The sequence below is a fragment of the Notolepis coatsorum genome (genome assembly GCF_963971535.1).
Source record: "Notolepis coatsorum genome assembly, chromosome: 8".
NCBI lineage: Eukaryota > Metazoa > Chordata > Actinopteri > Aulopiformes > Paralepididae > Notolepis > Notolepis coatsorum.
Window position 1 is genome coordinate 73,728,865 of NC_140172.1, and position 14,334 is coordinate 73,743,198.

At 43.5% G+C, this 14,334-nt stretch overlaps 1 protein-coding gene across 3 annotated transcripts in view; it reads left to right on the top strand.

Moving 5' to 3' along the window:
- bcl9 (BCL9 transcription coactivator) overlaps positions 1–14,334 on the top strand; it is a 172,992-nt gene that overhangs the window by 33,725 nt on the left and 124,933 nt on the right. For 2 of the 3 annotated variants that reach the window (XM_084320919.1, XM_084320920.1), the window contains exon 2: positions 3,903–4,087. The gene's annotated coding sequence lies outside the window, so the exon portion shown is untranslated. Of the gene's footprint in view, positions 1–2,006; positions 2,104–3,902; positions 4,088–14,334 lie in introns of those variants that run through there. The other variant, XM_084320921.1, reaches the window with a different exon arrangement.

Here is a 14,334-nt window from a genome sequence, read left to right on the forward strand (position 1 = left end):
TCCGATTGTTGTCTGTATATGGCATTGATCTCTGTTTTTAGTACGTTAACTTGATTTTCTAGTCTAGTTGAGTTGTTGTATTTTAAAGAATTAAATAACGTTGAGTAAAGCGTTTCCAGTTCAGACAGTTTTGTGCATTGATTCTTGCGCATTATGGAGGAAAATCTATCAGTGAAATCCTTGATCATACCCTTTACCGACATCCATATTATTCTGGGGTCTTGCACCGAGTTTGCATTCTCCCGTAGGAATACTGTGAGAGCTTCTTTGAGTTGTGTAATGAATTCCTTGTTATTAAGCAGCATCGAATTAAAACGCCATCTTGGGGCCCGGGAAGATAGTATACCAAATGTTGCTTTTAGGAGTTTTGTTTTGTCGTCTATAGTTGTTATTGCCATAAGAAACACCATTCAGAGAAGGGGAGAATAAATTGATTTAGTCAAAAGGCTCCCATGGTGGAAAGATTTCACAAGAATAATTATGATTATTTAGTGTTTAACAAGGTGCTAGTATAGGGATATTTGGTCACGGTGCTGTTATAGTCAACCAATTGGAGCCATCTTGATTATTCCTTCCATAGGAAAATATATTTAAATGTATTTGTATTTTATTTCGTTTTAGTTTTTTTTGTTATTACAAATGTGTGTTTATGGTTGAAAATGTTAGAGATGAATAAAGATCAAATCTAACTGAATAAGTTATCCCTCTTCTAACAAGAAAGAAAAACGTAGTTTAGCTTTAAACTATATAATGTCATTGCGTCCAGAGATTCCACCTTTGATAACTAAAGTAATGACACTTGACTAGTAATGAAACATGTCCCTTAGATTGCGCTGTCCTCCTGGTCGATATTGATGACTGCTGCTAAATTCCAGCAGGCCCTCCTCACTGAATATGGATTCATTGTGTAGCTGCAGAGTGAAGTTTGCCTATAGCCTGTCGTCTATTTCTCCGCGTTCGTTTAGATAAATGTAACGTTATGCCAATTAACTCGCAATGGTAGTAACATTACGTGTTAGTATAGAATCGAATAGAAATCCTTTAATAATCAGTGGCAGTCTGCACGTTAGTCAGTAACATTAGCTAGCAATAAGCGGCTATAACTAGAACGCGTCGATAACTGTATACAGTTCCAATAGACTAACATTACACTTCTGTGATTTAAATGTGTCCTCACCTTAGACTCGGGGGTAGTATTGCTGGATGCAGTTCCCTGTTGGTCATTTTGGGTCTGTGTTTATCCTCTTCAAATAGCGCAGCATGTTTGCGGTGCTCTCTTCACTGAGAGGATGCCACAGTATAGCACGCGTTTTTTTTCTTTTATATAACATTCTGATCTTTCCGCGGTTCTTGTACGGTGGTCTCGTGCCGTGCGACGTGTCAATTACCAGCTGTCATTCACTGTGTCAACCAGGGTTAAATACCAGTGGAGAAAGCCTAGGTACGAGAGATTTCCCTCACCTGTTAACACGTTTTTCTTTTTCGATGCAAGATTCATTTGGGGTGTGACGCTGCTGCAGCGCGACTGGCTGAGGAGAGGTGGGTAGGAGATTGATGCTGGATTAGCGTATCGCTGCGTTGGGAGGCGGAGATAGTCATTGGATTTGGCAAATCACGCTACGTTTAGACTTCAGTGAACTTAGTCAGCACGAGACATTCACCATTTGACAGCAATATATGCGCGCACTGACAGTCGGCCAATTGACATTTCCTGTGAAAAAAAAATCCTCTCCGTCCCGGTTGCGTCCCAGCAAAGATTTCTGTTCGTCCCAAATCAATATTTGATCGTCCCCGGGACGACGGGACATCGTTAGTCTCTAGCCCTGCCACCGGCGCGCACTCGAAACCACCTATTTTAAGCGTCCCAGGTTCACCGCCCCCGGGGACGAATCATCGGGGGCGGGGACGGGGGTGAGCATTCCCACTCAGACAGACACACCCCTTTTGGGCGTGACCCGGCGCTGATTTGGCCCCGAGTAGTGAGTGAGAAAGGCCCCTGATTCTACCCCGATTCGACCCCGATGGCTAGTGTGAAAGCCCCCTAAGTGCCCGTGTCCCAGCACGTCCAAGGACTACAGGCCGGTGGCTCTAACCTCTGGAGAGGTTAGTCCTGGAGCAACTCCGCCCGGTGATCAAACCCCACCTAGACCCACTCCAGTTTGCCTACCAGCCCCGACTGGGGGTAGACGATGCTGTCATCTACCTGCTGAACCTAGCCTACACTCACCTAGACAAGCCGGGGAGCACTGTGAGAGTCATGTTCTTTGACTTCTCCAGTGCTTTTGATACCATAAGGCCTGGGCTGCTGGGTGAGAAGTTGGAGGCGATGCAGGTAGAGGCCCTCCTGGTGTCCTGGGTTGTTGACTATCTGATGGGCAGACCACAGTACGTGCGCCTACTAAGGCTGTCTCCGAAGCCTGTTTTTGGGATTCGAACTTCGTCAGGGTTTTTCCAACGAACGTTCAAACCTTACTTTTTAATAAAAAAAGATTTTTATAAATATTTATTTTATAAATATCCTCAAACTAAATCCTCAATTTGAATAAAGTGATTAATCTGATTAAATTAGTATTTTTTTCCCTTTCAACTTTCCAGACCCAGACTCAGCCCAGGGAGAAGCCCCACCCCAACTAAATCAACTTTCTAATGAATATAACTAATCAGTTTCTTTTAATACTATAATATTAGTGTAGCCTAATCTTTATCTGCAACTGTGAAGAAAAACCCCATTGGTTTAAACTAGGGCTGTCAGTTTATCGCGTTAATTAGATGAATTAATTACACAGCAAATTATCCAGAACCGGAAGTTAGGAACCGGTTCCTATTAGAACCGGTTCTCGGTGCCCAACCCTAGCCGACAATACACAGAAGGTTAACCCTTTCACTGCCACACAACCGACGGCGACCGGGGGTTAACCTTCTGTCGTGTGGCAGTGAAAGGGTTAAACAGAAGGTTTTGTAGATACAGTACTGAATTTGCCATCTGGACACATGCAATTTGAAATATGATTATAGAATATAAAATATCAGGCCCAAAATGGTTATGCGATTAATTAATTACAAATCCTGTAATTAATTAGAATTTTTTTAATCGCCTGACGGCACTAGTTTAAACAGAATGAATAGAAAAAAGAGAAAAATATATTTTTTTAATAAAAAATGAAAAATTCGAATGTTGATTTAGAATTCGAATGCCAACGTAACGAACGAAGGTTCGAACGTTTGGGCTCAGCCCTAGCGCCTACGGAGCTGTGTGTCATACCAGACTGGTCAGCAACACCGGGGCCCCGCAGGGGATAGTCCTCTCCCTTCCTCTTCACCGTCTACACCAACGACTTCCACTATCGGTCAGAGTCCTTTTAGGGTTGACCTTCTAATTCTATTTTGGCATTCGAAGCTTCGGGGCAGAGATTCGATTTTAATTCGAAGCTTCGAGATAAAAAAAAACAAAAGAAATGATTTATTTATTTATAAATAAATAATGTTGTGGGACTTGTACAGCACTTTGTTCAACTTTGTTGTTTTTAAATGTGCTCTATAAATGAAGTGGATTGGATTAATTAATTAAATTAATAATGAGTCGGGAGCTGCGCTGCCCGAGGAAAGTGGTCCAATCACAGTGCTTGCCGTGCGCGTCGCCCTGGGACAGCGTTTACGCTTTGGGAGAGGTGCACGTAGGCTCCTTGGCCCCCCCTGGCGGTATTCTCGCATCTTGAGTATGAAGGAAACTTTTAGGTTCATAAACAACAGTGCCAGCAGGGGAGAAGGTGATGTTTGTATCTTTCATCCAGAATGTCCCTCTGACGCGCTCTCTTCACTGGCCCCCGACTGAAACGTACGTACATGTTTCTACTGTGTGTCCTAGGAGGATTATTAACCGTCCCCCCCTCTCTCCCTTCCAGGTGTGAATGACCTGTGACAGCAGCGTATCATTGTCAGTGGAGCAGGTTCTATAGCTGCAGCCTGTGAGGCTGAGCACGAGGGAGGAGTCCCAGAGAGAGGGAGAGAGAGAGACACACCAGCGCCCAGGGGACCCAAGTCTGATGCTCCTTATGAGGCCCTGCTAAAAGGGCAGGGGGCTTCCGAGGTACACACACACACACACACACACACACACACACACACTCTTCCCTCTCCCTGTCTTGTATATCTCTTATCTCTTTTAAACTATTGTTTCTCTTTTCATCTCTCTCTCTCTAGTCTCAGTATGTGTTCAGTATTTCTCATATTCCATGTCTACACTCTGTCTCTCTTACACTCTTGTATTTGTCTCTCGTTCTCTTCTACGCCATCCGTCTGTATCTCTCTACTCTCTTACCTCCGATCTCTCTCTCTCTCTCTCTCTCTCACTCTCTCTTACACATCATTTATCTTGCATCTCTTTATTTACACACACTTATAGTACTAGTGCATCGTTTTCGTTTTTCCCCCCAACATGGGTACCTGGGAATTGAACCCCTAACCCTGCCAGTGTTAGTAGCACATGGTCTACCCATTGAGTTTAGTGCACTGCAACCTTCCCCAGGCCCGGCGGGGCCCGGCCCGGCGGGTTCGGGCTGGGTAGGGCTTTTTTTTTAATAAATAATTTGGGCTCGGCCGGGCCCGGGCACCGCCGTTTTTTATTTTTTTATTTTTTTTATTGCGTTTTTTTTTTTTATATAACTAGGGTTATATGATAACCTTCGTTTTAAGATTCGCTTTCTCTTTTGCGCCAGAGAAACATTTGGATGTAATTACTGCAGCGCGCAGGGAGAACTCGGGGGACAAGTTCAACTCGATTGGTTGTGTTGGAATATAGCCAGTTGGCGAACGTTTTAATTTGTTCTTGGGATGTATGTAGCCGGTTTTGTTAACGGTGTTCAACGCGTTGCTGACGTCTGGTGAGTGATGTTTACTATTTGCTGGGTCGCGACTCGCTACTTGTTTTGTTGTGATTTTCATTACGTTGCTCTGCTCGAAATCTGATTTCTGTTTTCTGTTTGTTTGTTTGACTGAGTAGGCTATTGTGTGTCGTGTGTGTGTGTGTGTGTGTGTCAAAGAAGATTCTATAGCCTTCAATACGTTTTACAAGGCTGATGTGTGAGTCAGTCTATATAAGCGAGCACTGGGAGAGACGGCATTGCGAAACAGGCTATGTAAATGCTTCTTAGTTTTGTTTATTTATTACGTTCATATAAAACCGTGTTTCGAATATTTAAAACAAATACAAAATTTTTTATATTTTAATAATAATAATAATAATAATACTAATAATAATTTTTTTCTGGTTTTCACGCGGGCTAGGGCTTAAAATATTATTTACAGTCGGGCTTATTTTCGGGCAGGGCCTGAAGTTCACGGGCTTGGGCAGGGCTCAGGCTTTATTTCAAGGCCCTTGCAGACCACTAATTGAGTTACACATGGAATTGAACCCCTAACCCTGGCAGTGTTAGTACCATGTGGTCTACCCATTGAGCTACACAGGGAATTGAACCCCTAACCCTGGCTGTGTTAGTACCATGTGCTCTACCCATTGAGCTACACAGAGAATTGAACCCCTGACTCTGGCAGTGTTAGTACCATGTGGTCTACCCATTGAGCTACACAGAGAATTGAACCCCTAACCCTGGCTGTGTTGGTACTATGTAGTCTACCCATTGAGCTACACAGAATTAGTCACTTGTGTCACTGCTTTTTCTTTGAACCTGCATTATCTCTCATCCAAGCCCTAGTTGTATTTATTTGTTGATTTGTTTACCTCTAGCCAGCCAGCTGTGATATGATTTGTTGACCTCTAGCCAGCTAGCTGTGATCTGATTAACAGCAGCAGCGACGGCTTCCGTTTTGACCTGATTGAGACTTGAGTCGTTGCCTCAACTTGAGAACTTACTACCGTGAAGCGACCAGGCTCCGGTGAACAGTCTGGTCCTCATGTATCTCTGGAGATGCCCGTGTTGATGGCTCATAAGGGGAGGCCTTGAATGTGAGGGGGGGTGGGGATTCCCCTGTAACATGATTCCTCCTCGCCGATGTTTGTGGAGCGAGCGGTTCGGGGTGGGGGAGGGAGAAATCCCTCTAGGATGGTTGTGGAGCGAGCGGTTCGGGGTGGGGGTGGGAGGAGTCCCTCTAGGATGCTTGTGGAGCGAGCGGTTCGGGGTGGGGGTGGGAGGAGTCCCTCTAGGATGCTTGTGGAGCGAGCGGTTTGGGGTGGGGGTGGGAGGAGTCCCTCTAGGATGCTTGTGGAGCGAGCGGTTCAGGGTGGGGGTGGGAGGAGTCCCTCTAGGATGCTTGTGGAGCGAGCGGTTCGGGGTGGGGGTGGGAGGAGTCCCTCTAGGACGCGTCGCTCTGGTCTGATACTCTCTTAGTGTGCGCGCTGAGTAGGGATGGGTACCGAATCCGGTACTTTTAAGGGTATCGACCGAATCACGTGAGATCCACCGGTGCCACATTTCGGTACTGTTCAAAAATAAAAATAAAATGTCCGATTTTAAACTCCGATGACATCAATGTTTCGTTTACCGCAAAACGAAACCTATGAAGTGTGCCTCACGTCAACGTTCACGCGGACAATACACGCTTACCTAGGATTTGACTTGATTCAACAACAAAGCAGTCGGGGCAATGGCAAGCCGAAAAACGGTCGCAAGTGTGGTCGCTGAAATATTATATATATATTAACAAATTGTTCTAAATAAATAATAATGATAATAAATCAAATTTTTTACAACTGATGTAGGTAGATTACATTTTTATAGACTAGTACCGGAAAAAGGTACCTTTGGGTATCGATTCAAATGTGAACGGTACCCAACCCTACTGAGGACACGATGCGGTCAGGGTGCTCTGCCTGACGACGCTCTCACTACTGTGTTCGTCTCTGTTATCTGACCCGAGACCGTTAACCAACACCCCCAAGTGAGGCAACATGTCTGGGCCAGGGAGCGAATATTGATGGAGAGCGGTTTTAATTTCTCCTTCTCTTTCAGCAGCAGCATGATTCCACCAGCATTTGTTTGCTCGGTGGGGTTTTCTAATTAAAATGCCAGGGCTTATGTTGGTTATGACATGGTAGGGTGGGTTTGAGGGACAGTGTCTTTGGATGCTGTTTCTCTCCTGATACAGACGCAGGGTACAAAATAGTTACACGCCCAGCGCCACTGGCTTGTAGATTTATTCTTTGGCGATTAGAATTTAAGGTCTGCCCGCCACCTGGCGGCTAACAAAATACACTGCATCTACCGCTTCTCCTCCCCTCCAATCCACTCCCTCCAGGCCGCTCACAGTGGTTTAACACTGATGTAATATACACATGTAGTACAATGCCAAAGCAACAGATGGCGATGTACAAACATGAAGGCCATTTTCAACCAATGAGAAGGGTGTAGGCCTGCCGCGATAAGCAATAAATCGATTAATTGCCGCGATAATTAAAATGAATGCAATGATTTTGACGGGCGCGATTAATTGCTATTTGCGCGTTTGTTTTAATGAGGCGGACCCAGTGCCCCTTGTCAGTCACTGTCCGTGTTGTGTCTATTCTACTAGCATTAACGTTACTCATACAAACAGAGTAAACACAGTTTTCAATCAATCAATCAATAACAACATTAACGAGACCCTCGTTGTGTCTATTCTGCTAACGCTAACTCTCATTGTGTCTATTCTACAAGCGTTAACGTTAGCTAGGCTGTCTATGCTAACGTTAACGAGCATTAGGCTAACAAGCTGTAACGTTACCAGTCGCGTCTATTTGCTAACGTTAGCATTAGGTAATAACCGGTTTAAAATGGATGGTGATTACCTCACGTTGTGTCTATTCTACTAGCATTAACGTTACTCATACAAACAATCAATAGCGAGTTATATTGATCACGCTATGTACGATAGCCATGCTAAAACGCTAGCACAACATTAGCACCTAACCTAACAACAAGCCTTAACAAGTCAGCGATCTTTTTGCGAGACTAAACTCTCCGCTCGGTGGCAAATTGTGTTGATGTCGGTTTTGTTTAATCAATAAATGAGGCAGAATACACAGTGACTGTATCCTTTGTTTATTGCACTTGTGCCTGCTGCAAACATAATGATTATGAAATCCTAGAGACGCGTCTCTATTCAGTGGTCTGCAGTGTTTCACGTGACTTTTCTGGTACCCAAAAAGTACCTGAAATAATCACAACAATACTTCCGGTCCGGTCGGTGGGCTTCAAAATAAAAGTCTTAAACACCGGAAAAGACGGAGCGGTGGGCTTCAAAATAAAAGTTTTGGGAAATAAATTTCTCCAAAAAAAAAAAAATCTCTAACCGGTCGCAATAATATCGCTTATCGCGATATTTTCGGGGGCAATTAATCGCCCAGCAAAATGTGTTATCGTGGCAGGCCTAGAAGGGTGCCTGTGATATCCTGTTCAGGCTTTGTCACTCACATCCTGTTTTGACGCCATTGTTGTTGTCGTTAGCTTACATGCTAACGTTAATGGCAGCGACCATAGCATTGTGGCTAGGCTAGCTATCATCGCTTAATAGAGCTAGTGAATGGATAAACAACGTTATTTAACATTGCAGAATGGGTACAATTACAATGCGGCTCAATACAAACAATTGTTAATGGGCCCAGGGGGTGTAGACTGTTGTAGTTTGAGCTAATTTACACCATGCTCCAAAAAAGAAAAAAAATCTGCCGAGCGATGTGACGCGGGGAGCGGGGAGCGCTCGATTCAAGGTGAGCGAGCGGAGAGCGACTTGGGGGCGGGGTCAACATGAGCGATTAGCGGAGCAATTCGTTTCCTTATTATCGCTTCCTCCAGGGTTCCAACTTGTGTTGACAAAATGCAACCCTGTTCAGCTACGGGGAATCAGCGCTCTCTCTCTAGACTAGAAAGGTGCACTCAGTAGAGCACAGATGTCCGCCACGGCGGCAGCCACACATAATAATAATAATAATAATAATAATAATAATAATAATAATAATAATAATAATAATAATAGATTGGATTTGTAATGTACTTTTTGTTCACTGGGATCCCAAAGTGCTACACTACATGGTTAAAACAGTTAAAAAAAATAGAAATTAAATGTGTGTCCCGACCCCACTTCTATGTTTCAATAAATTATTAGCATTTAAAACTATTAACACTGACTCATTCCTTCAGTCCACTCAAAATTATGCTAATATTCCTTATGTTGTTTATGATATTAATTGAAAATAGCATATGAGAGTATTATATGTAATAATAACACATGGCGATATACTAAAAAGCTATTTATAATTTTTGGCTAGTAAAAAATCTGCCCGGCTGGTACATTTAAAAATCTACCAGCCAAATGGCTGGTAAGTCAAAAAGTTAAGTTTGTTCCCTGTACAGACGACTCTACGCGGTCTGTGTCGATCTGTTTTATTGACTGGAAGGTTTTGTCCCAGACCAGGCCTAATCTGAGGCTTTATTTACATTTTACATTTTGTCATCAGCAAGTCAGCAGGAAGGGTACAACTCTTTCAGCTGAGTAACAATGTTCATCAAACAGTGCTGAAACTTGGGTGCTGCAGTGTTGAGTGCATAGTAGTAAAGACATATTAGTATAGTAGGAAGAGTGCATAATAGTGTAAGACAGTAAGAAGGTTAGTGTTTTTTTTTCTTTTTCTAATTTCAGATATTGATTGAAGAAGTGTGTTTTTAATCGACGGTGAAAGATTGGTCGGCTTTCGGCTGTCCTAACTGTGGTGGGAAGTTCGTTCCACCATTGTGGAGCGAGGACCTAGAATAGGCGGCTTCTCTTTGATGACCCTCCTGGAGCTCGGGTAGGAGTGTGTCTGAGGCAGCCAGAAGATGTCTTGAGGGTGTGTAGGTAGAGACCATTGACCGGAGGTAGGTGGGAGCCGTTCCCTTCGCCGCACGATATGCCAGGTCGAGGGCCTTGAAGCGGATTTGTGCGGCGATAGGGAGCCAGTGCAGGTCCCTAAGAAGCGAGGTATCATGGGCTGGCTTTGGTAGGTTGGACTAGGGCTGGGCGATATGACCAAAAACGTTATCGCGATAAAATTATAAAATTATTTTCATATAATTCGATATCGATAATTATCGTCGATATAATGTCCGTCAAGTTTAATTAACTTCTTATGCTGCTGCGAATGTCTCAAGTCGAGTTGATGTCGTCATCAGTCCGCGCACGTTACACGTTAAGCAAGCGGAGTATCTCATGACAATAAATATGACACTAAAATACTCTCTTCCGCCACAATATATTGAAACGAACTGTATACCCCACACTACTATAAACGTGGCCTCAGAATTCAAAACACACACATACTCGGCACGCAAATATATAAAACGTCGCCGTGCAAGCTAATTAGCCTAGCAAGCCTGTAGTATCTAAGCGCTGTATTCCATGACAATGTGCTAAATATTACACTAAAATACTCTCTTCCGCCACAATATATTGAAACGACGTCCACTGTATATCCCCACTACTATAAACGTGGCCTCAGAATTCACGTCACACACATACTCGGCACGTAAATATATAAAACATCGGCGTGCAAGCTAATTAGCCTAGCAAGCCTTGTTGAGTGAGTCCTACCTCCTTCCGGGTATATTTCGCTCTCGGCCATCTCCTTCACTGATTGGTTGTTAGCTGTTGTGCGTAAACACGTCATCACGTAACGTTGGTTGTTGTTAGTGAGTGAGCTGAGCCGAGGCTGAACGGAGCCAAGCTTGGAAAATCGATATATCGAAACTTTGCGACCACGTTTCATGTTTATTTCGAGGAAATAATTTATCGCGATAGTTATCGTTATCGTTTTATCGCCCAGCCCTAGGTTGGACATCAGACGGTTGGCTGCATTCTGAATGAGTTGAAGGGGCTTGGTGGCGGTGGTCGGTAGACCAGCGAGCAGTGCATTGCAGATTGCAGTAGTCGAGGCGAGACATGACCGTTGATTGGACAAGGAGTTGAGTGGATTATTTTGTCAGGAAGGGGCGGAGAAGTTCAGCCGATCGTCGACATGGAGATGCATGGCGGGGCGTTACCATGGTGATGCTGGAGTTACCATGGTGTTAACGATGCTGGAGTTACCATGGCGTTAACGATGCTGGAGTTACCATGGTGTTACTGTTAACGATGCTGGAGTTACCGTGGTGTTAACGATGCTGGAGTTACCTTGGTGTTAATGATGCTGGAGTTACCGTGGTGTTAATGATGCTGGAGTCATCTTGGTGTTAATGATGCTGGAGTTACCGTGGTGTTAACACATTGCCCGCCGGGGGTATTGCCCATCTCATGCCCCTCTCTGCCAGCGCTGTAAGCCTATGGAGATGTTTACCTTCTTTGCAGGGCTATAACTTTACATTTTTTATTGCTATATTGACATTACTATGGCCCATTCAACATCGATTATCTATCGTTCAGGATGTGGGAACGTTTTATTCTTTTTCATTCATACATTGTTGTGTTAATACCTTCTAGAATATAAGTATGTTTTTAATCTTTTCTGCTGTAATTCCAAAAACGCTAGTTAGTTATAGGCCCAAACCCATTATATAGATTATTGATTGCCGTTTCCCCCCCCATACGCGTGTACACCAAAAAACTCAAATGTATATGATCGGTATACATTATGCCTCATGTGCGGAGGAAAGGGGGGGGGGGGTCGTTTATAATTCCCTGATCATCAGTAAATGCTTTATGTAGGTTGGGTGGATATATTGATCAGATGGTTTGCAAACAAGGAAACGCACAATCGGGTTGAAAATAACGTTATATTCCTCTTACCGTGGGCCAATGAGTCTGGCGGTGAAAGATCCCAATTATACGATGCCGATCGCCTAGGTCCATTTCCGGTTTGTATGTCGCAATAAACGCCGAAATCATATCGATTATTAAGTTTAGAAAGCGATCCATTATGTACATAGTGTCTGTCGGGTGTCCCGTAACGAGATGTGACTGCCGGATGAGTTTCATCGATGCACTGATGGCACATCCTGTTGGCAAGTAACTCGCCCGACCATCCACCAGGCGGCGGTATTGAGCCGTTGTTGCAGTCACATCTAAGGTCCAGCTGCAGCACCGGGAGTGGGTATATGAATTATGAATGCCATGGCGAAAAAATGAAATATTGATCTAAAAAACGCTGTACAGCGATCCTGGCGGTCAACGCATGGCACGCATTTTTTTGCCATGGCATTCATAATTCATATATAAACCTCGCTGCAGCTGGACCCTATCGCTCAATACAACGACGGCTCAATACCGCCGCCTGGTGGATGGTCGGGCGAGTTGCACTCGAACAACAGGAAGTGGGAGGTGTGCGTCGATTAAATTCATCCGGCCGTCAGACATTGTTGCAAGGCTCCCGACAGACACTATAGTACATATCGATCGCTTTATAAACGTAATAATCAATATGATTTCGGCGTTTATTGCGACATACAAACCGGAAATGGACCTAGGCGATCGACGTCCTATACTTGGGATATTTCACCGCCAGTCTCTTTGACGCACGGTAAGAGGACGCTAAATTGTTTATTCATTTCACTGCAAACCATCTGATCAATATATCACCCATACTACATAAAGCATTTACTGACGATCACGGAATTATAAACGACCCCCCCCGTATAACGTATACGATCATATACAGTTGAATTTTGTAATATAGGGAATACACGGCAATCGATAATCTATATATGCGTTTAGGCCTATAACCGGGCTGGGCGATATAACGATAACGATAAATATCGCGATATATTTAAATAATCTATATAGAATATCGAAGTTTTTTTTTTTTATTTTATTTTTTTACCTGCAACAGGGCAGTTTTAAAACCAGAGACCGTGGACAGACTTGTCTTTCTTGCCTGCAACTTAAAGTAATGGCTTTGCTTGTCCAAATGACAATACTGACCAAATTGAGATTTATTTTTCTCTTGTCCATTTATTTTGTTTGCTTTCTAATTTAAAATACAGTTTGAAACCGTCTGTACACAGTAGGCTATGTGTGCTAGCAGAGCTAGACTCCAGTCACGAGTCACGGTGCACATGTGCGGTGGTTTGTAATTGTCCACCAAAAAAGATCGAAAATAAACTAGCAGAGCCAGAACTGTTCAACTCCCCTGGAGCCACAGCCAGCAGAGAAGCCGGTTTACTTTTGCTTTTAAACCAGCTGCAGCCTGAGAACTGGAGTGTGAGGGGATGTAACACTAAAGATGGCGGCAACGACAAAGAATTGCTGCAAAATAAACATACATCTGTTTAAATTTTTTTTTTTTTTTTTATATTTATAACAATTTAGATAATTATCGATATCGAGAAATATGATAACATTATCATATCGTTATCGCGATATGATTTTTTGCCATATCGCCCAGCCCTAGGAATTACTGCAGAAAACGATAAAAACATACTTATATTCTAGACGGTATTAACACAACAATGTATGAATGAAAAAGTATAACGTTCCTACATCCTGAACGATAGATAATCGATGTTGAATGGGCCATAGTAATGTCAATTTAGCAATACAATTTTAAAAGTTATAGCCCTGCAAAGAAGGTGAACATCTCCATAGGCTTACAGTGGTGGCAGACTGGCTATATTGATGGATATAAGTTATGGCAGGGAATGTGTTAATGATGCTGGAGTTACCGTGGTGTTAATGATGCTGGAGTTACCGTGGTGTTAATGATGCTGGAGTTACCATGGTGTTAATTATGCTGGAGTTACGGGAGAATGAGGTCCAATGAGCTGCCTGCTTTGTGAGTGGGAGGCATGACGGTGGGAGTCAGGACAAAGGATTGTAGGAGAGAGACCACTGTGTCTGACTGAGGGGAGTGCCATCTTCTGGGAAAGAGCTTATCCGGGAAGTGATCGACGGCACCTGGAGGGGGCGATGGAGAGTAACAATGGTGAGATTGTGATATTGTTGCTTTATCTGTCCAGGTGTTACGGTTGGCTTCTAAAGTTTTCAATTATTGTTGTTTGTTTATTGTCAGTTTATTGTCAGTCAGTGAAGTCTCATCTGAGGGTTCTAGCCTTTTCTTTTTCTTATCTTCTTTGGGAGTTAAACCAGGGGGTGTTGTACCTTTTTGTGGGCCTGTGAAACCCATTGAGACATGTCATGTGATTTTGGACTACAAATAAATATGACGTGACTCTATACTGATATCGGACCGATACCAGGGCAAAGTGGAATGTCGCGATCTGAGAGTTTCCCCCCCAATACTAAAATCTGATACAGGCAACATATCATAAACCATGCGGAACATCAAAGCAAAGCGAGTCGATTTGCTGCATTTCTGACATGTAAGAAGTCGGGGTGGGACGATACATCGATCCAGATCTATATATTGATCCATTATCA